General features: G+C 36.8%; 1 pseudogene; it reads right to left on the bottom strand.

Moving 5' to 3' along the window:
* Nucleotides 1-10,970: 10,970 nt before the first annotated feature.
* On the bottom strand, nt 10,971-12,424 carry LOC146881026 (uncharacterized; annotated as a pseudogene).
* Between the last annotated feature and the right edge of the window lie 8,296 nt (nt 12,425-20,720).

Here is a 20,720-nt window from a genome sequence, read left to right as displayed (position 1 = left end):
GCTATCTTTTCATGAAAAATGATGTTTTTGGATTTTTTGCACAATAGGGACCATCGGGCGGTGGTTTCCTACTGCTAGGCGCCAGGTTTCTAATCTTGTTTCATTGGGCAGCAAGATCTAGTCATTGTGTGACTACGTTTTTTCTGGTTTGCATAGTTTTCGTAAAACTACATTTCCTGGTTTTTAACCGTCCGATTTAGGTGAAATTTTGACAGGTAATCCATACATGTTGTTCTTTACTTTGAATAGTGGAGATTTGAATTGGATGTCTGTAGCTAGAGATATACGTCACTCATGATTGGTTGTTTGAATTCCCTAAGAGTATGATTAGTAATGGATGCTTAAGGGTGCTTAAGTACTAGTATGACCTTGATTGGTGAATGTGTGTGTGTGTGATTGATGAGTATATTTTTTCTAGTGCTTACTGATCCATGTTGAATATATAAATCTATATATGTTAGCTCGAAGGTATGATGTTATAAGTGTGTTAAAAAGGCCACAATTGATGATATCACTATGACCGAGTGTTGCATGATCATGATGGGTTTTGGGAAATATAGGAACATGATAATCATACTTTAAATGTATTGAAATTGCGGGGGCATGTGAAATAAGTATATAGCTTTGATTGTGTCTTATGTGGTGTGTGTGAATTGTATGCATGCAAAGGGTTGGGAAAATGAGAAGGGGAAAATAATGTGTGTTGGATTGGACTATGATGTTTTTAAGGGGCATGAGTGTGTCTACTACTTAAATTGGTTCCATGAATATGAATGATGGTTGGTGAAATACATGTTTAATTTGGGATATTTATGTACGAGCATGTTAAAGCTATCTAAGTTAAGATTGTGCAATTAAGTCATGTGAATATATTCTTGATTGTGGACATGTATAATTGTAAGAGTAGGATTGAATGTAACCTGTTTTGGGGTGCTAAACCAGCAACAGGTCGTTACTAGTATAGTGCCTGGCAACACAATGGTGGTCGCCAGTCAATAGGAGTACCAGGGATGTCCTTGGAGCACGTGGCGCCTGGAGGTGAGGAGTGAACCATCAGGCAATAGCCACTAAGATAATGACTTTGTTTTTGTTTGGCGCTTGGCAGCGAGAGGGTTTCACTAGGCAGTGTGCGTTGGCTTGTCGCCTGACGACGCTTAGGTAGCGTTAAGCGATAGCATAGAGAGCAATGGGTTCTGTTGGCTTGTGTTTTATGTGTTTGTGATGTTGGGCTTGAACCAAGTGATGCTTGACTGTGTCATGAGCAGGTAGGTTCATGGTTGGTGGTGAACACGTGATAATATGAGCGAGGAGGTTCATATTATGATACTCTCGTGTGAGGATACGATCAGGGAGGTTCTAATGTTCTATGCTCACACTTGAAGGCTGCTGTGAGCGAGGAGGTTCATAGCTGTTGGATCATGTGTGTTGGACTACGAACGGGAAGGTCCGTAGAGTTGGACTATGAGCGGGGAGGTTCGTAGAGGCAAAACCACGAGCGGGCAGGTTTGTGGAAGCATGTATATCTTGGGTCCATGTTCAAGTATTGGTATGGTGTGCTTGGAATAGTAGTTTCAAGTGCATAATGATACTTAGAGTTTTACATGACTTGTGGCTTGTTTCTTTGGATGTGCATGGTCTACGAGGCTTTGGGTGATACCTTAAGGATGGACTTTGTTGTGGCATTCCTTAAGTTGGGGCTCAGAATGGTATCCCTTGAATTGTGGCTCGGGATAGAGTGTAAACATGTGACATTCCTTGAGTTGTGACTTGGAATGACATCCCTTGAGTTGTGGCTCGAGATGGTGGATGGACACAAGCATTCCTTGAGTTATGGCTCGAATTGGCGAGTGTTATCGATGTGAGTGTGCGAGTTGTGGCTCATATGGATGGGTCTAGGAAGATTTTCCTCTTCGGTGTTAGTTGGCGAGTTTGGTAATATTGCGACAAATACAAACTATGATTCATATTAGGATCTCCACCTGGCGTTATGGAGTGTGGTCTGTAGCAGTTTTCCCACACGTGTTCTACAAGTTGTGGCTTGTAGGTAGAGGCAACAAAGGGTATCTTGAGGTTATCATATAAATATGTAGAACATGAATAACATGGTGGTGGAATCAAAGGATAATGTTCCTTTAATGAGTGTATGCATATATACTTGAATTGTATATATAATTTGACACTGTTAGCTCACCCTATTTGCTTGTGTTTGACGATGATCGTGTAATGCGTTACACGGGAGCAAAAGATGTTGCAGGTGGTGCTGATGAGGCATAGAGCTGGAGCGGAGATGCTTGGGGATTTGATTTCATTGTTTACTTTGATTATTTTGTAACCCGAATTTTGATTTTTCAGCTTTGGAAATGTAAACACTTATAGTTTAAATTATATTTATTATGAATGACGATTAAGAAGGAATTTAATTTCCCGCATTTTGGGAAAGACATTTAATTAAATGTGACTTTATTATTTCTTTTATTTTATATTATTTAAAATTAGTAATATCCGACCAGGATGTTACACGGTGCATTAGGTTCTAGGTAAAACCCAAATTTTCCTGCACCTACGAGAAACCCTAAAACCCTCACAAATTTTACACAATCATTCAATGTACACATACAACCATTCAATCACGTTTCTAGTATTCGTGCATATTCAATGATCACATATGAACATAAAATCATTACAATCTTGTATAATCGATTACATTTCCAATTCATTCTCAGACCCTAATTGAACCATCAAGTTTTTTCATGAAATGATTCATCCAATACATCATTACATAGTAGCAATTCACCAATTTATGTCATCAATCACTCAACAAAATGCAAGAAAACATATTCAAAAGATCAAAATCACCACAACACTCAACAAAAGGCAAGAAAACATATTCAAAAGATCAAACTTTCAACCACCCAATTACCAAGCATATGCACAACCAACAAACCATTACATGTTTCATGCAAGACTCGAACTCAAGTCCTCTCAACACCACTCAACATGCTCAACCAATTAAGCTATCATTACTCCTTGCTATGATTTGACCATTAGGCATGGTAGGGACATAAGCCCCCCAATCAAGGTCTAAGGGGAATGACTGTTCGTCCTTTATGGAGGGCTTAGAGGACCAATGTTTCGTCTTAGAACCTCATTTTCGGCCCCATGGTGGGCGTCAATGTTCTAATCCTAAGTTCAACGAGTAACATCAAGACATTGTTAGGGCCAATCACCCTTCATTTAAGGTATTGTTCGTTTTAGAGTATGTGCTCTGTCACTATTTTGTCCTTAAAAAGCGTTTCAGAGGGTGGAAGGATAAATAAATATTTAAAATGCCTTTGACCTCGATTCCTAAATGATGTGGGACTATTGAACGTGGTAGGAACATACATATTTACGTCGATCATTGTAAGTGTCTAATATAAATTTACATTGTATGATACACTTTGATGTAAATTTATGTACCCTGATACAACATTTGGCCTAAAACATATGTTAAAAACCCAAAAAATAATAGATGTAAAATGTCTTTTTTATATTAATGCAATTTCAATTTTAGGATTGTTCTTTGTCTTTGTTAATATGGCTGATTTCTTAAAGAATTATGTAACAATGAATACTAAAATGATAAGTTATCACATATCATTGATAACGAAAGCAAAAATAATTTATACCAACATATTTACTTTATTTATTTATATTATAATATATATATATATATATATATATAATTTTATTTGTATGTTCTTTTACGTCATGTTTAGTTTAAGAGACAGATTTGTACAAACATATGCAAGGCTAGGAAATGAAAAGAAAACACAAAAAACGATGAAAAAAGGTAATTAAAAATGAAAAATGAGACAGAATTTTCTTTGTTAACTTTCTTCGCAAAATAATAAAGATGTGCAAAGAAACTTACTGAACTATAATACAATATTAATGAAAATCTACAACTACCATATTTCTCCTTTGTTCACAATTAAATAAATTTAATTCACATAATATCAATAAATATAACTAATAAAATAGTATAATATAATAAAATAACAAAATAATTATTATTATTTACATAATAACAATTTAATTAAAATAATAATAATAATAATTAATTATACTTTTGTTATTGTTGTAACGTAATATATAAAAAACAAATCAAAAGAATCTATTCATTTAATATATATATATATATATATATATATATATATATATATATATATATATAAAAGAATGATTCTGTTTTATTATAAATATATAATAATGATATATTAATTTTATGTATATTATAATAATTATTATAATTTGTTTAAAAAAATTTACATACAACATATTACAAAACCAAAATTATTTTAATTTATGTTTCTCACTAATCCTAATCCTAATAATATTATTATTAAAAAAATACAAATTATATTCATATATAATTGTTATTATATATACTAGCGAAAACACATGCATGCGTTTGATTTTTTAATTTTTATAGAAATTTAAGTTAAGATCAATAAAAAATATGTAATTAATTTTTAAAATATTTATTAAATGTAAAATTTGAAAAATAAAATATGTACACAATAAAAGCTTTTAAAATAACGGTTTAAGAAAAAAATTATTTTTAGAATAGCGGTAAAAATAAATTATTTATAAAATAATTAATTTTTAAAATAAATAAGGATAAAATTGAAATAACAAAATGTGGGTACAAAATAAATATCTCTTTACTTGTTAGGTTCACCCCTCCTCTTTTTTTTTTTGTTTTCTCTTTTAAAAAACTTATCTAGGTGAAGGCGTGAAGCCTAAAATTTTATCAATTTCAAAATTTGCAAGTCTATATACACAATTATTTGGTTCACAAAAAAGTGTAAGCAGCTTTAAGTTTCATAATATTACAATTCTTCATGTATATACATCAGTTCAAGATATCTCAGTAGTCAAAATAACACTCATAAATTCAACGTGTAAAGAATTTTGAATTTTCATATAAAAAGCGAAAATAATTGATAAAAGTATATTGAAAAAGAGGTCATTTATATATTATAATTTGAAGAGACTTTTGCAAAATAGGAAACACATGAAAGGATTATGTACAAACAAGGAAATGGTAATTTGTCAAAGAATTGAGAAGGTTGGTTGTTCAATTTTAATTAAGTAAGATGTCACAAAGAATGCAATGAAGTTGAAATTGTTTATTGCGCATATTTTTCCACACTAAACAAAAAGTGTAAGACCCATTTATTTTCTGCCTTTTATTGTAAGGGCTGCCCCAATCTTGTTGGGCCTAAGGGTTGGCCCAAAGGGGAAGATCAGACCTAATCTACCCTAAACCTAAACTTTGTGCACACTTTCGAAAAACAGAACCCTCACACCCTTAGAGCGGCTATCACTTTCCTTTGCTAGGGTTTTAGATCCCGTTCGTTCCCAAGTGCAAATAGCTCTCTTCTGTCCATGTAAGTTGATCTCAGCCATGCTCTTCTTCCTTCAACGTACTCTTCGTAAGTCCAGCTAGGGTTCGTACTGATAAACCCGTTTAACTCTGTCCGCTTCACTTTTACAGTGTTGTAATCTCTTTCTAGAGTCGTGGTGTTCCGCTGTTCGGTGTCGTGATCTTATTCTAGCTCATTCTAGGTAAGGGAAGCTAGGGATCTTTGTTAAAGTATGTTTCTTACACTTTTTGCCACTATTTTTATGATTCGTACGATTGTGGTGCCATTGTGAAATATTGAATGGATGTATACTACTGTTTGGAGTGTGTTTGGATGGCTGTGCAGGATGAACAGTGGCGAAACTCGACGTTCTCGCCCAAGCGACCCGGTCTTGCCTAGGCGAGACTTGTAGAAAACAGGCCCAAAATCGCGCTTAAGCTCTCGCTCAGGCGAAGAGCTTTCGTTTAAGCGAGACACCATCTCGCTCAGGCGAGAGAGGCTCGCCTAAGTGAGGACGCGTGGGGCTTTGAGGTATGTTGTTGTAGGCGTAGCTCAGGCGAGGAAGCTCTTTTTGGGCGAGGGATATTCTCGCCCAAGCGAGAATCCGCGAGTCTCGCAGGGTTTCCCTGATGACAGTCTCGCCTAAGCGAGACCTTGTGGCTTGGGCGAGACTAGCACGGGACTTCTCTATCTAACCGTTCCTTTCATGTTTTTGGGCCCTTAATTGCATGTTTGGCTTGGTATGCTTTACCGTGAGTATGAACTATATGAATTGAGTGACCTTGTATGAATAAGATGGAATTATGATTCATGAGTTTTAACATGAGGTGAGCATGATGTTTGTATGGGGTGATTCATGGAAATTAAAATGATGGGTTTGGTATGGATTTGACATGAGACATGAGTGAAGGTGGATTAATGAATGTGGCATGGTGTCGGTAGGAAATACACTTCTACATTCGTGATTTGTGAAGGATGAGTGGAATGGATTCAATATGGAATACAAGTGAGGATGGATTGTAAAGGTTGGCATGATATATATATATATATATATATATATATATATATATATATATATATACTTGTGCATGTTAAATATTACTTGTTTGATTATGATTGGTCCATGGTTAGTGCGTAATTCCTTGAAATCTCTAGGTGGGGTTTCAGGGTCGCGCTTCAGTGGTCGGGACGTAATTTCATGGCCCATGTTAGTGGGTGTCCATGGTGGTGCCCCATCTATATAATTTGGTAAGGATTCAAGGTAAGGATTACATCCTGACACTCTAAGGAGTTAGTTAGTCTCACTTAGAGTGAACTGACTCTTGTGGTGAGAGTAGCAGAAGGCTTGAAATTCATTAAGGGCTAACCTTTTGTGTGGGGGGATTGATTCATTGTGACACTTGTAACACACAGCTCGGGGGTGAGCAGAGGTATCCACCACAAGTGCAAGCATCCGCTGAATCCGACCAGATTATATGTAATCCGGATGAGTCGAGTCAAGTCTTAGTGTATTGATTGAAAGGTCATAACATGCTTGGATGATGTATGTATATTGGACTGTGATGGTATATCTAATTGCATGATAAAACGACTTTTGGCTCTAGGTTACCCTTCTGTTTTGTTGTGTGTTCTACTGTGTGGTTCTCTCTTTTGCGATGTTCATCAACTTGTTGATGTGAGCAAATGCGAGGAACACCCATGGCTAACAAGGAGGTGATGGTTCCGCTGCTTAGTCGACTGGACTTGGGCTTTTCTTTTTATGTCTTTTGCTAGGGCTATGACCTATGTATTATTTGATATGTATTGTGTTTCTGGTTACTTTAGGCCTCGTACTTCGTCTTGTTTGGCATCGTGGTGGGCTCTAGGATTTCCTTTTCATAACTCTTGGATATCTTTAGGGAGTGAGTCCCTATTCTGCATCTCTGCTCTTATTATTATTTTTGTGTGACGTGTCATTGAAGTAAGTTTATTTATTTAGATGGGACGTTACAAAAAGCGGGTTTATGCAATACATAGTTTAGATTTCGTGTAATTAAAAAATAACTAAATTATAGTCTCAATAAGATCTATATCTAGTTTCTCGTTTTGTATTGTTTTGGTCTAGACTATTCTCAACTTAGTTATTAAATGGTGAGATTAATCATAATTCAAGTTTAAGTGTCAGAATATACGATCTATTATTATTTTGGATGGACAAACAAATCGACAACAAAATCAACCTCATAAAGATATATCAGTAAACATGCATTCTATGATTTACGGCGTTTGAAACATTTTAAAATAAATGTTTAAAATATTAATTAAACTTAATAAAATTGGTTAAAAAATTAAATTTGCATATTTTTAAAATTGAAAGGTTAAATTAGATTAAAATTTTAAAAATAAATTAATTTTAATATTTATTTAAAATTAAACATGAATCAAAAATATAATTAATCCTATTAAATGGTTGCTTTCAAAATCAACTTCACCTCACTTCCATGGAGATAAACCAGAAAAAGGTTTAAACTGTAGCAATCAATTTTTATCCATTCATTTAAAGCCGCAACAATGGACTTATAATCCAAGTTAGTTCATAAGCTTATGACCTACCTGTTTTTAAAATAACTGTTATAATTTGTTTTTAAAAATTCAATCATTCGGATGTTTATACCAACTTCAAAACAAATATAGGGAATGTGGTCTATATGCTATATGATTGATTTTTAGTTGATTTAGCAATATAAATAACAAAAAATATAAAATGTATTCACAGTAATTCATTTTTGATGTCATTGAAGTTATTAAAATTGATAAAAATACATCATAAGTGTAACATCAATTAATAAGTTACCTGAGAAATTATATTTGAAAAAGCTTGGGATTTGAGTTTAACTACATTTACCAATTTGCAATCTTGACGTCACTTGTGTCATAATCATTGTTCTACTACTCTGTGAAGGACAAGATTCACTCAATATCAATTTCTTGATAATGAGATTTTAAGTTTTTTCCCTACAGAGTCAGATTTTTGCAAATTCAAAAAGGAAAAACTTAAATAAGAAGAACTTATAGTCACCATATACTTTCATAAGCCTCTAAATTTTTGCTTAAGGAAATTAGCATTAGGTCTAAGGCCCATTAAAATTTTTTTAATTCTTTTTCTGCCCTAAAGTTAGTGGACTACCCTTGTAAGTGGGCCTAAGGCCGGCTCAACAGATAAGGTCCCCAAGTCTGCCGTAAACCTAACATTTCTCTCATTTTCAGAAACTGTCCCTAATCCTAAAGAGCCGCAGCCGCACTTCTGCTAGGGTTTACCTCCTCACAATTTCAAGTTCGATTAAGTTGTTCCTACGCCACGTAAGTACTTTCTTTTAGGTTGTGTGATTTCTATCAGCCTTCTTCGTCTTTGACAGTTAGGGTTTCTTAATATTCTGGCCTTTGTTCCGTTTATCCATTGTTTTCAGCTCTTTAGCCGCTCCCAGGGCAATAGTGCTTGCTATCGTGCCGCCAAGGCTTCTGTTAAACCTTCCTCCAGGTACGAGAAGTTAGGATTTCGAGTTTGAGTCGTCTTTGATTTGTTTTTGAGCTTGTTGAATGTTTGTATGGATAAAATCGTTGTTTGTGGTGCGTGGGATATCTTGTATGATCGGTGGGTTCGGAATTATAGCTGTTGTAGGTGAAACAGTGGCGAGACCTGTTAATCTCGCCCAAGCGAGCCAATCTCACCTAGGCGAGACAAACAGGGATTCGCCCAAACCAGTTTGCGCGAAGGGTCGCCCAGGCGACCCGCTCAAATTTTTGAGCGAGCAAACATCTCGCCCAAGCGAGAGGGGTCTCACCTAAGCGAGATCCCGCGTTGGTTTCTAGATGCTCTTTCGAGCCCTCGCCTAGGCGAAGGGGGTTCGCCTGAGCGAGCTCGTCTCACCTGAGCGAGACTCTTCAGCCTGAGCAAGGGGCTGGGCGAGACCAGGTGCTGTTTGGATGCTTGTTTGTTCTTGAATGATTGATATTGGCTTGAGCATGAACGTTATGATGAGAAATATGTATATATATATACACTGGTGCATTAAGTAAGTTTGGCATGATTCATGAATTGTAGATGATGGGTTTGGTATGAGAATTGTCATGTGAATTAAATGAGATGGGTATTATTAAAGTGGCATGATAACATGATGAGTTGGATCTTACTTACATGGATAAACTATGATGTGTTGGAATGAGTTGGGCCTGGATCATGAAAGGCGTTGGCTTCAAAGGTTGGTACGAGTGATGTATATCTATGCGTGGTAATTATTATTTGGCTATGTGAATGTGGTTGATCTGTGTCAGTGCATAATTCCTTGGGGTCTCTAGGTGAGACTTTCAGGGTCGCGCTTCAGTGGTCGGGAGATAATTCCATGGCCCCTGTTAGTGGGTGTCCATGGTGGTACCCCATCTGTATAACTGGGTAAGGATTCAAGGTAAGGATTGCATCTTCACACTCTAAGGGGTCAGTTAGTCTCACTTAGAGCGGACTAACCCATGTGGTGAGAGTAGTAGGAGGCCTGAAATCTATTAAGTGCTAACCTTGTGGTGAGGGAAATTTGATTCATTATAACACTTGTAACACATAGCTCGGGGGTGAGCAGCTCGGGGGTGAGCAGAGGTATCCACCACAAGTGCAAGCATCCGCTGAATCCGACCAGGTTATACGTATCCGGATGAGTCGAGTCGAGTCGTAGTGTATTGAATGAAGAGTCATGGCATGCTTGGTTGTTGTATGGATATGGGATGGTGAAAATATAATTGACTGTATGATGAATATGTTATTGGCTCTAGCTTACCAGTTTTGTTGTATGATTGTGTTGTATGTGGCTGTTCTTTCTTGCGATGATCATCAATTTGATTTATGGGAGCAGATGGGCGAGGTTCTCGTGGTCAACAAGGGTATGGTGATGCCGCTGCTTAACCATCTGGGCTGGAGTTACTTTCTTCATGATTTTCTTTATGGCTATGGCCCATGTATCGTGTTATGCTTTTCTACTCTATTCTCTTTCGTTAGACTTGTATATGGTTTCCGTCGGCATCGTGGTGTGCCCAGGTTACAGGGGTTGTGTTAAGGACCCCCAAGACTACGCTACAGTACTATTATTGTGTGACGTTTCCTTTAATTTCGCTTAATAATTAAATGGGACGTTACATTAGGTCTTCATTAAACACTAGAAAACATATCTTCAAAGGAAACAATATAATAACTTTAAGCTTTTATATATAAATAAGATACATATAATTTAAAATATAAATACTATCAAATTTATTTAAACGTGTTGTATAATTATTATATTATAATTGTACTATACCTAGGCAGACCAGGATAACTACACGATCAAACGTCCAGGATAATCTTTAAATGCATGTGCACAATAGTAATATTTAGTACCTGGATTGTCATACATATACGATATGGTGTTGTTCAAGCTTCCAAACCAGATTTTTTTAACAAATGTTGCATAAATTGATGTTAAAAGTGATGTGACGAGTATGCCTCTTGAAAATGATTTCATTTTTGGAATATTCCTCATCCTCACCATTTTCAACTTAGGCAAAGATAAAGTTGAACTTTGGCTGTAGAAACAAGCCAACATTGGAAGATCCTTCATTATAAGACATTATGGGTTTTGGAAAAATGATGGACACATTTTCATCTTCAGATATATCACTATATATGACCTTTTCCATTTTATCACATTTGCACAATTTGAGTATTTTGAGTTTTCCAAGATTTTTTACTGAAGAAAGTGAGAATAAACTTTGGAGGTTATCACAGTGAAAAATGTAAATTGACACCAAATTTGAGAAAAATGAAACTTGAGGTTTCTTATTCCAAACATACTTCAATTCGATTAGGTTAATCAATGTTAACACCTCTAGTTGAGGAAGTATTTCATGAATTTTATGATCAAGATTGTCATCTTCAAAATCAAATACCTCCGTCAATAATTCACATTTGTTCAAAGTTAATTTTCTCAAATTCTTGAATCTCGTGATCATGCTTGAGGAGATAGCACTCAACAATTTATTGTTGTTGGTCAAAATTAGATTTTCAAGTTCACAGAATGATTTAGACGGATAATTCCAGTGCCAAAGCTTCTCTACATTCATATTGATCACATAAAGTATCTTCAATTTTTCCACCAACAACTACAAGAAACAAGTAGTAATTTAAGGTTGTAGGCCTATACATGAATTTAAACTAAGTAGAATGAACTACATTATGTTGATAGTTTTTCATAATACCATGGTATGCACTTATATTACTAAATTCCATACTTTTATTCCATCATCAATACGATAAGTAATTAATATATCAAATGACAAGAAGGAAAACATGTGATTTCAATGAAAAATACACTTCATAAATAGTTTGTAATTTAAACTTACTGAACTTGGGAAGAAGTAATTTGTTGTAGATGATTCTTGAAGAGCTTTGGAATCTTAAATAAAAGAGATCATAGTAGGACAATTTGCTATTTTTAATGTTTGTAGGGAAGGAAATTCTGATATATAAGGAAAGACAATAGAGAGATTGGGTAGATTTTCAAGAGAAACGTCCTTCAATTCATGAAAGGTGAGTTTCCCACTCATTCCCTCCACTTCTTCTTCTTCTGCAATAATAATTGTATCCAACACCTCACAATCATAAATTTCCAGATTTGTTAGTTTTAGAGGACTTGAAGCATATTAAGAGACTTACATTGCTTCACTTGTAGGAGTTTTAGGTTTTGATAGAACCTGGAAATATCTTTGTTAACAATGCAAGTTAACTTTGGAAGATCAATCAAAGTTAGTTCACACAGTTGTTGTAAAAGGTGTGTGGAACAAGATATTTCTTGACGAATATTAAATATTATTTTCAATTCCTTATAGTGACTTACAACAAGTTTCTTCAAGTTCCTCAACTCTTGTAGTGTCTCAGAGTAAATGACACAAACCAGGTCGTCATAACTGTCAAACACAATCTCATTCAATTCAAAGAAAGACTTCCAATTCATCGTTAGGTTTTCATGTGGATCTACAAATCCTGTAGTAAATTTTTCAAGATTGGACATTTTGCTATCATCAAAGATTTTAGACTTGAGAATTCTAAATGACCATTGTAGATTTGTCTCAGCTTTGGGAGAGACTTAAACTCCAACTTGCTCAGTGATGGGAGGTTAGTTCTTGGCCTACCTTTATTAAAATGATCCACAAAAATGTAATATATAAGTCTTCACATTTTTCTATAATTAATTCCTTAAGTTGGTCAAGCTTCTCCGGTGGATACAGATAAAATATATATTGGAGAGAGGAAACATCTATGATATGTAAAATTTGTAGGTTTTCGAGGTCAATATCTTTTAGATCATCATTGTATCACATACTATTTAATTTGGTTTTTATTAATTTTAGTTCCTTTAGCTGTGTGAAAATTTTGTCATCTTCATCCCTTCTATTAAAAAAAAAAAAAGTTTAGCAAACACTTTTCAATGTTGATAATTTCAAATTTGTGAGACCTGTATGCTAACATACTAAGAAAATTATCCAACCAGAATTTTTCATAACAATTATTTACTCGAAGAATTTGAAGGTTGGTGAAATGGGAACTTTGAAGATTATAGCACATCTTTTTGAACTCTTCATTGTTATATATATTGTACTCAGTAATCAGTGAGAATTTGTCATCCTGCATTAATTTTTTGAGAATTCATCATCAAACTAAAAATATGTTGTATGTCTTATTGTGATAAATAATGTTTGAGAGAGAACTAACCAATAATTCAAAAAGATATGCAAGCTTGGTGTGAGGGTCAATTTGCACTTCATCATTTTCTGTTATTAGTATCGATTTTAACTGTGACTCTTTTATTGTAAGGCCCATTTTCTTCTTTGCCCTAAATTGTAAATGACTGTCCCAAAATCGTTTGGGCCTAGGGCTGGTCCAAAGGGAGTCTAGACCTAATCTGCCTTAACACTTTCACTTTCACTCACTTCACAAAAACACAATCGTCTCTTTCTTCCTTTCAGAACGCTCTGCTAGGGTTACTCACGGCTCTTGGTCAAGTTAGCTCTAAGCTCAGCTCGTCTTCACGTAAGTTAAACCTCAACCTCTATTGGTTCCCTTCAAAGTTCTTTTTGTATTTTTCCGCTAGAGGTCCACTTTAGTAACCTTGTTCCTGTTCTGTGCTACTGGTTCCACTCTTAGATCTACTCTTGGAGTTGCCGGTCCCGTTGGTTTAAGAGTCGAAGCCCGATATTAGCTCTTTTCTAGGTAAGGGAAGCTAGAGCTTGTGCATTTACTTTGATTTGTTTGGGCTTTCCTTGTCATTGTTCCATGATTTATGCCTAATATGTTGTGATTGAACTGTGAAATACTTGGTTTGTTGGTTGGGTGCGAATGTGTGGTTGTTACAGGGAGAACAGTGGCGAGACCTATTACTCTCGCCCAAGCAAGACTGACTCGCCTAGGTGAGACGTGCAGAAACAAGCCAGGATTACCCTCGAACTCTCGCTCAGGCGGAGAGCTCTTGTTTTGAGCAAGGCACTATGTCACTCAGGCGAGAGATGCTCGCCTAAGCGAGAATGCGGAAGCCATGGTGTGCTGCTGCTGTCTTAGCCCAGGCGAGGAACCTCACCTTTGGGCGAGGGGTGGTCTCGCTCAGCTGAGGAGGGCTCACCTGAGCGAGCACGCGAAAAACCTCCCAGGGCTTCTGTCGTGACTCGCCTAAGCGAGGGCCTGTAGCTTGAGCGAGGAAACTCCTCTCGCTTGAGCGAGGGCCTCTAGCTTAAGCGAGATACGCTGTAGGCCATGCTGTTCTCCTCACATGGTTGTGATGGGTTTGTTGTTTGGTTGGTTCGTTTTATTTAAAGTATGATACATATGATTATGCATGCAAAATCTGTGGGTATGAATTTGAGGTTGATGAGTTAGTGTGATCTTGAAATGTAAAATAAATGAGATGGTTGGTAATTTTAGTGGCATGGCGTTGGAATGAAATACACTACTATGTTCATGAAATTGGGAAGGATGAGTTGGTATGGATTCAACATGGAAAATAAATGAGGACAAGTTATAAAGGTTGGCATATGATTTACGTGTATGATAAATATGACTTGAATGATTGAGTATGTTTGGCATGTGGTCAGTACGTAATTCCTTGAAATCTCTATGTGAGATTTCAGGGTCGTGCTTCAGTGGTCGGGACGTAATTCCATGGCCCCTGTTAGTGGGAGTCCATGGTGGTACCCCATCTATATCGTTTGGTAAGGATTCAAGGTAAGGTTGCATCCTGACACTCTAAGGAGTCAGTTAGTCTCACTTAGAGCGGACTGACTCTCGTGGTGATAGTACCAAGAGGCTTGAAACTCATTAAGGACTAACCTTGTGTGTGGGGGATTGAAACATTGTAACACTTGGAGCACTTAGCTCGGGGGTGAGCAAGGTAATCCACCACAAGTGCAAGCATCCGCTGAATCCGACTAGACTATATGTATCCGGATGAGTCGAGTCAGAGTCTAGTATATTGTTTGAGGAGTCATAACATGTTTGGATGATATATACACTATTTGGTTGTGAAATGGCATGTGACTGCTTGATGAACTGTTTCTACTCTAGCTTACCCTGTTTGTTTGTTTGATTGTCTTGTGTGTGGTTCTTCTCCTTTTGCGATGATCATCAATTTATTGATGTGAGCAGATGCGAGAGGTTCTCGCGGTCAACAAGGGAATGGTGACTCCGCTGCTTAGCCTGCTTGGGTTGGATCCTTCTTAATGAATTTTCTTTTAGGGCCACGACCCATGTATTAGCTACCCCTTTAAATTCCCGATTTTTATTACTGCTGCATATTTGTATTTGGTTCAGTTTGTTATCGTTACGCGTTTGGATAATTGTGTGGAGTTACTTTTAAACTCCGTAACTGCGCTACGATGTTATTTTAGTGTGACGCTTCCTTTAATTACGCCATTAATTAAATGAGGTGTTACATTTATCATTCCCAAACCAAAGTTCTTGATGTCGGGACAATGGTCCAACACCACATTCTCTAATGATGACCATTTAACAATATCTCCTGAGGAAAAGCTTCTTAGATTAGGTAAGTCTTTAAGATGCACTTTCTTCATTTCACAAAATTCAACTGGAATTGTGGCTTCTCTGGCGTTATAAATATCGCCATGTATTTTCTGTACATAAATAAAATCCTTATGAGGATTTTGGGTTGTAAACAAAAATATATAAAAGAAAACAAGGGTTTTTAGATATCCACCAAGGAACACAATATTTTTATTAAAAAATTGAATGTATTTTTACTCTATTTTATAATGTACTTTTGTAACTATCGAAATGATTCATCAACATATACCTACTTTACTTAAAATTCACCAACATTTATTTTATTATGTGTACTTCTTCAATTTCAATATTGAAACTTTATTTACTTTTGTGTTTGTGTGAAACAATATAATATTATAGTGTTTAAATAAGTACTGCAGTAGTTTTTTTTTTTTTTTTATCAGCAAAAAATATATGATGATTAAAAAGAGCACTTATAAGGTACTATAATCCTTTTACAAGATACATAACTTGTTTGCAGTAGTTATTTTTAAATAAAAAAAATGCTTTGATAACTAATACAATAATATAAATAGATTATGGGTAAATTAAATGAAGTTGGGGCTGTTAACATATTATTTTCTTTTTAAATGTATGTGTCATAATGTCTGAGCTAAAAGTTTAGGAAATGATAAATTCTCACCTTTATATAAACTGTCGTGTCCTCGTCGAAGCCAAGAATTCGAAGTCTACGACATATACGATACCTCCTCTCTATCTCTCGGATAAATATTCTTCGTGCCTCTCTTCAAATCAAACATTTGAATACACTCTTTTTCATAATTTAATTTTATTCAAATTTGCTTAATTTTACAGGTCTCACATGAGTAATGAGAAAGATTGTGTTTTCTTTTAGTTTCTTTTATGATATATAATAGGAAATAATCTTTTGAAACCTTCTTCATGCACTATTTATCGGAAATGACGTAATGTAAGGCCCAATTTTATTTCCGTCCTAATGTTTAAGGGTTGGTCTTAATCTGTTGGGCCTAAGGGTTGGCCCATAAGGTGCTAAGGCCCTAAAGCTGCTAGGGTTTCCAATTCTGATTCTTTCTTGCAAAAACAGAACCCTAAGCACTGCCCCTCTCCCCAGAAGCTCTGCTAGGGTTTGATCCTACGCCCCTTTCAAGCTAGCCAAACCACGTTCTCCTATCACGTATATTGTTCCTGAATAGTTCTCATGGTTCTGCTGGGCTTACCGTAGCAACCTTGCTATTTTTGTGTCTTTATTCACAGCTCTTGGGTCCGTTTTCGAAGTTGTTGGGTTCGTTGAGTCAGGTGTCGAAGTTGTTGCTAAACCCTTTCCAGGTAAGGGAAGCTTGAGCTTATAGTTTCCTGTGATTTTCGTATGCTTCTGGGTCTGAATCATGTGCGTGATGTATGCTCATGGTTGATTGTGTGATAGTGGTGAATACATGATTTCTGTTGATGTTGCGTGCTGTGTCTTCGCGTGTGTGCAGTAGTGGGCACTATCTTTCTCGCCCAGGCGAGCGTGTCTCGCCTAGGCGAGACTAACAAAGGCTCGCCCAGGCTTTTGTGTGCAAACTGTTGCCTAGGCGACTAGTTTTCATTTTGAGCGAGGCGTGATCTTGCCTAGGCGAGAATGGACTCGCTTGAGCGAGAATCCGCAGGGACCGCTGTTCAAAGGCTCAAGCTCTCGCCTAGGCGAGGAGGAGCTCGCCTGAGCGAGGCCTTCTAGCCTGAGTGAGACTGGGGCAGCTTGGTGTTAAGGTGTGAATGGCCTACTTGTATGGTTGCTTGTTGTATGAATTGGGAAGTATGAAATATATGAATTGCTGTTTATGCATGATATTGGTATTATCGGGACTTTCTGATATGTTGGTGAAACACGTAGAAAGCGTGAGTAGGACATAATCCCATGGCTCTTGTAGGGAGAGCTTATGGAGGTGCCCCACCTAATGGACGTAATTCCTTGGACCCTCCTAGGGGAAGTCCATGGTGGTACCTCATCTATTGGACTTAATTCCACGAACCTCGAGGTGAGAGTTCATGGTGGTGCCTACACAACAAGACGTAATTCCACGAAGATAATGTGGTGGTGCCTCACGGCCAGGACGTAATTCCACGAAGGCCGCGTGGTGGTGCCTCTTGTAAGGGTGTAATTCCGCGAAGGCCTCGTGGTGACGCCTCACTGCTAGGACATAATTCCACTGTTTTGTGGTGGTACCTCATTACACGTATCCGGATTGTCTAGTTTTGGAATGGTAGTGTTTCGGTACCTCCTGTGTGGTTTTCCATGATCTATGCTTGACTATGTGTTTTGACGTTGTGTGTTATGATGTAATTATCTGGTGCTCTAGCTTACCCTTTCACTGGTTTGTATGATTGTGTGTGGTTTTCCTCCTTTGCAATGATCATCAATTTTATTGATGTGAGCATATGTGAAAACCCATGGCAGTGACAATGATAGTAGAGATGCAACAGCTTGAGGGTTATGGATGGATATTGAGGCTAGAAGCCATGGCAACCTTGAAGATGAGTGAATGTGTGCCGCCACTTGCTATGCAAGATAAGGCTTAAAAGTATTCACTCCCAAGGGAGGAAACTCTCACAAATGGTTGAGACACAAGAGTGTTTTTACTTCAAAATGTTCAACCCTTTTACATGTCTAGGAGCACCCCTTATATAGAAGAGTTTAGGGGCCTCTAAGCAAATAAAAGATACCTAAGGATGTCTCTACAAAAAACCTAACCCTAGCTTCTAGAACCTAGGTCAAATAAGGTTACAAAAATGAGAGACAAAAGAGGCAACTATGGTGTGTGCAAGGCTAATTTCGTTCTAGCACAAAAGGAGACAAAGAATGTGTCTCATATGTCTCCAAAAAGTGGCCAAAGTGTGCTAAAAACAAAGGAGACCAAAGGTACATAGGTACACTTATTTTATGCCTTTTACTTTATGCTTTATGCCTTTGCTTTACTCTCTCCTCCACATCATTTATGCTCCCCAATCACCATGCGCCACCTAGCATTGCTTTCTTACTCCTAATTAACCTACAAAGCAAATAAACATAGATTAGCATGTTGGCTTAAGTCAAGTCAACTATAGTCAACAAGTCAAACCTAGTCAAAGGTCAACAAGTCAACTAAAGTTGATTCAACTAAGTCAACTTAGGGAATCAAAAATAGCAAACACAAATGAAAGGGATGAAGGATTAGTGAACTTCCTTTCTAAACATGGTTAATCTTCTTAAGCATTTGCCTCCATCCTTGGTTGGGGTCAATCCTTCATCATCCTCCCCTCCTTGGAGAGAATTTGACCACAAATTCTTTAAGCCTTTGTAGATGGAGCTTGACTTGATTTGGGGGAGGATTTGCGCCTCCCTTTTATGAGCTCTTGTTCCATCATTTCTAAGGGTATTACCCCTAGCTTTGGTTAGGCCATCTTTATTTTCTAGACTATTCTTCCTCTCTTGCTTGTGCTTTGGGCCTTCCCTTTTGGCTTGGGAAGAGAAGGAAGGGTGATGTACATCTTGCTTTGGAAGAATTTTTTTGTAGGCAAGTAACACCTTAGTGAAAGCTTGCCCCTTTTGTTTTTCTTCTTTATCTTTTCTTATTATATTTCTATCCTTATTAACTTCTTGAGGTGATAGAGGTAGTAAAGTTGTCTTTTTCCCATTTTTGAAGAAAATGTATTGGTTGGTATGGCCATCATGTAAAGTTTGTTTATCAAATTGCCATGGCCTACCTAGTAAGATATGTGTGACTTCCATGGGAACAACATCACATAGCACCTCATCTTTGTAGCTTCCTATAGAAAAGTTAATTAGGACTTGTTTATTGACATCTATTTCTCCCTCTTTACTTATCCAAGCAAGCTTGTAGGGCTTAGCATGAGGAATGGTCTCTAAGCTAAGCTTTTCCACCAACCTTGTGCTAGCTACATTGGTACTACTTCCTCCATCAATAATTAGAGAGCAAACCCATTTGTTAATTTTGCATCTAGATTGAAAAATGTTTTCTCTATGAGTTGGCTCAAGCTCACTTTGATCTTGACCTATCATGCGCCTTAATAACATAGGGTCTTTCTCAAAAAAATTAGTTTTACTAGAGGAAGAAGATTCTTTTGAAAGAGAATGGGGAGATGAGTGTTCACTTTCAACATCATTACTCTTCTTTAAGATCATGGTCCTCTTGGTTGGGCAATTTAAAGCAATGTGATTATAACCCAAACATTTAAAACATTTAATGGAACTTGATCTTGAAGAAGTGGAATGGTGAATGTGATCACTTGGAGACTTACTTTTACTTGGTGGTTCTTGATGAGAGTTAGAAGGGAACTTATCATGTTTCTTTTTATCCTTTCCCTTCCATGAGTGACTAAAGTAGTGGTTGGGTGAGTAACTCTTCTTTGCCCTTCTTTTTCTTTTCAATTGAATTTCAATCCCAAGGGCAAGTGTGAAAACATTTTCAAGAGTGGAGTACTCATACAACTCTACTTGGTCTTGTATGTCCCTCCTAAGACCACTCACAAATCTTTTTATTTTCTCTTTGTTAGTTTCTTTTATTTCAACCCTACGCATTTGAGACTCTAATTCTTTAAAGTACTCACTCACACTCATAGAACCTTGGTGAAGCCTTTGGAGCTTCAAAAGAAGTTCCTTCCTATAGGAGGGAGGAACAAATCTAGCGCGTATAAGAGATTTAATGTCCATCCAAGAAGCCGCGGGTGGCCCTTGGTCATAATTCTTACAAACTTTATGCCACCAAGTATTGGCATACTCCAAAAATCCTAAAACTACTAGATCAACTTGTGCTTGATCCTTTACATGATTTTCATTGAAAATTTGATCAACTTTAGCTTCCCAATCAAGGAAGATTTTGGGATCACTTCCACCATAGAACTTAGGAATCTTTAGAGTTTGCTTCTCTTGTGATGGGTTGCGCCTAGAATGCCCTCTTTTCCTAGGCTCTCTTTCTTTCTCCCTAGCTTCAAGCCTTTGAATGTGCTCTTGGATTCTTAGGTCACTTTGCTCCTTTTCTTTTCTCAATTGTTCAAAGGCCTCCTTCCTAGACAACTTCAAATCCTGAAGCAATCTCATCAATGTATTGTTTTTGTTTGGTGTAGGTGCATTTGATGAACTTGCCATGATTCCTACAACAAAAACACTTAAATCGGAGATAAAATAAATGGATTAGAGGTTAGACAACATGAAAACCGAGACCAAATCCAACCCAAATAAC

Source organism: Vigna unguiculata, chromosome 11 (assembly GCF_037176805.1).
Source record: "Vigna unguiculata cultivar grain cowpea cultivar isolate G323 ecotype 2 chromosome 11, ASM3717680v1, whole genome shotgun sequence".
Classification (NCBI taxonomy): domain Eukaryota; kingdom Viridiplantae; phylum Streptophyta; class Magnoliopsida; order Fabales; family Fabaceae; genus Vigna; species Vigna unguiculata.
This window is presented reverse-complemented; position numbering and strand designations above follow the sequence as displayed.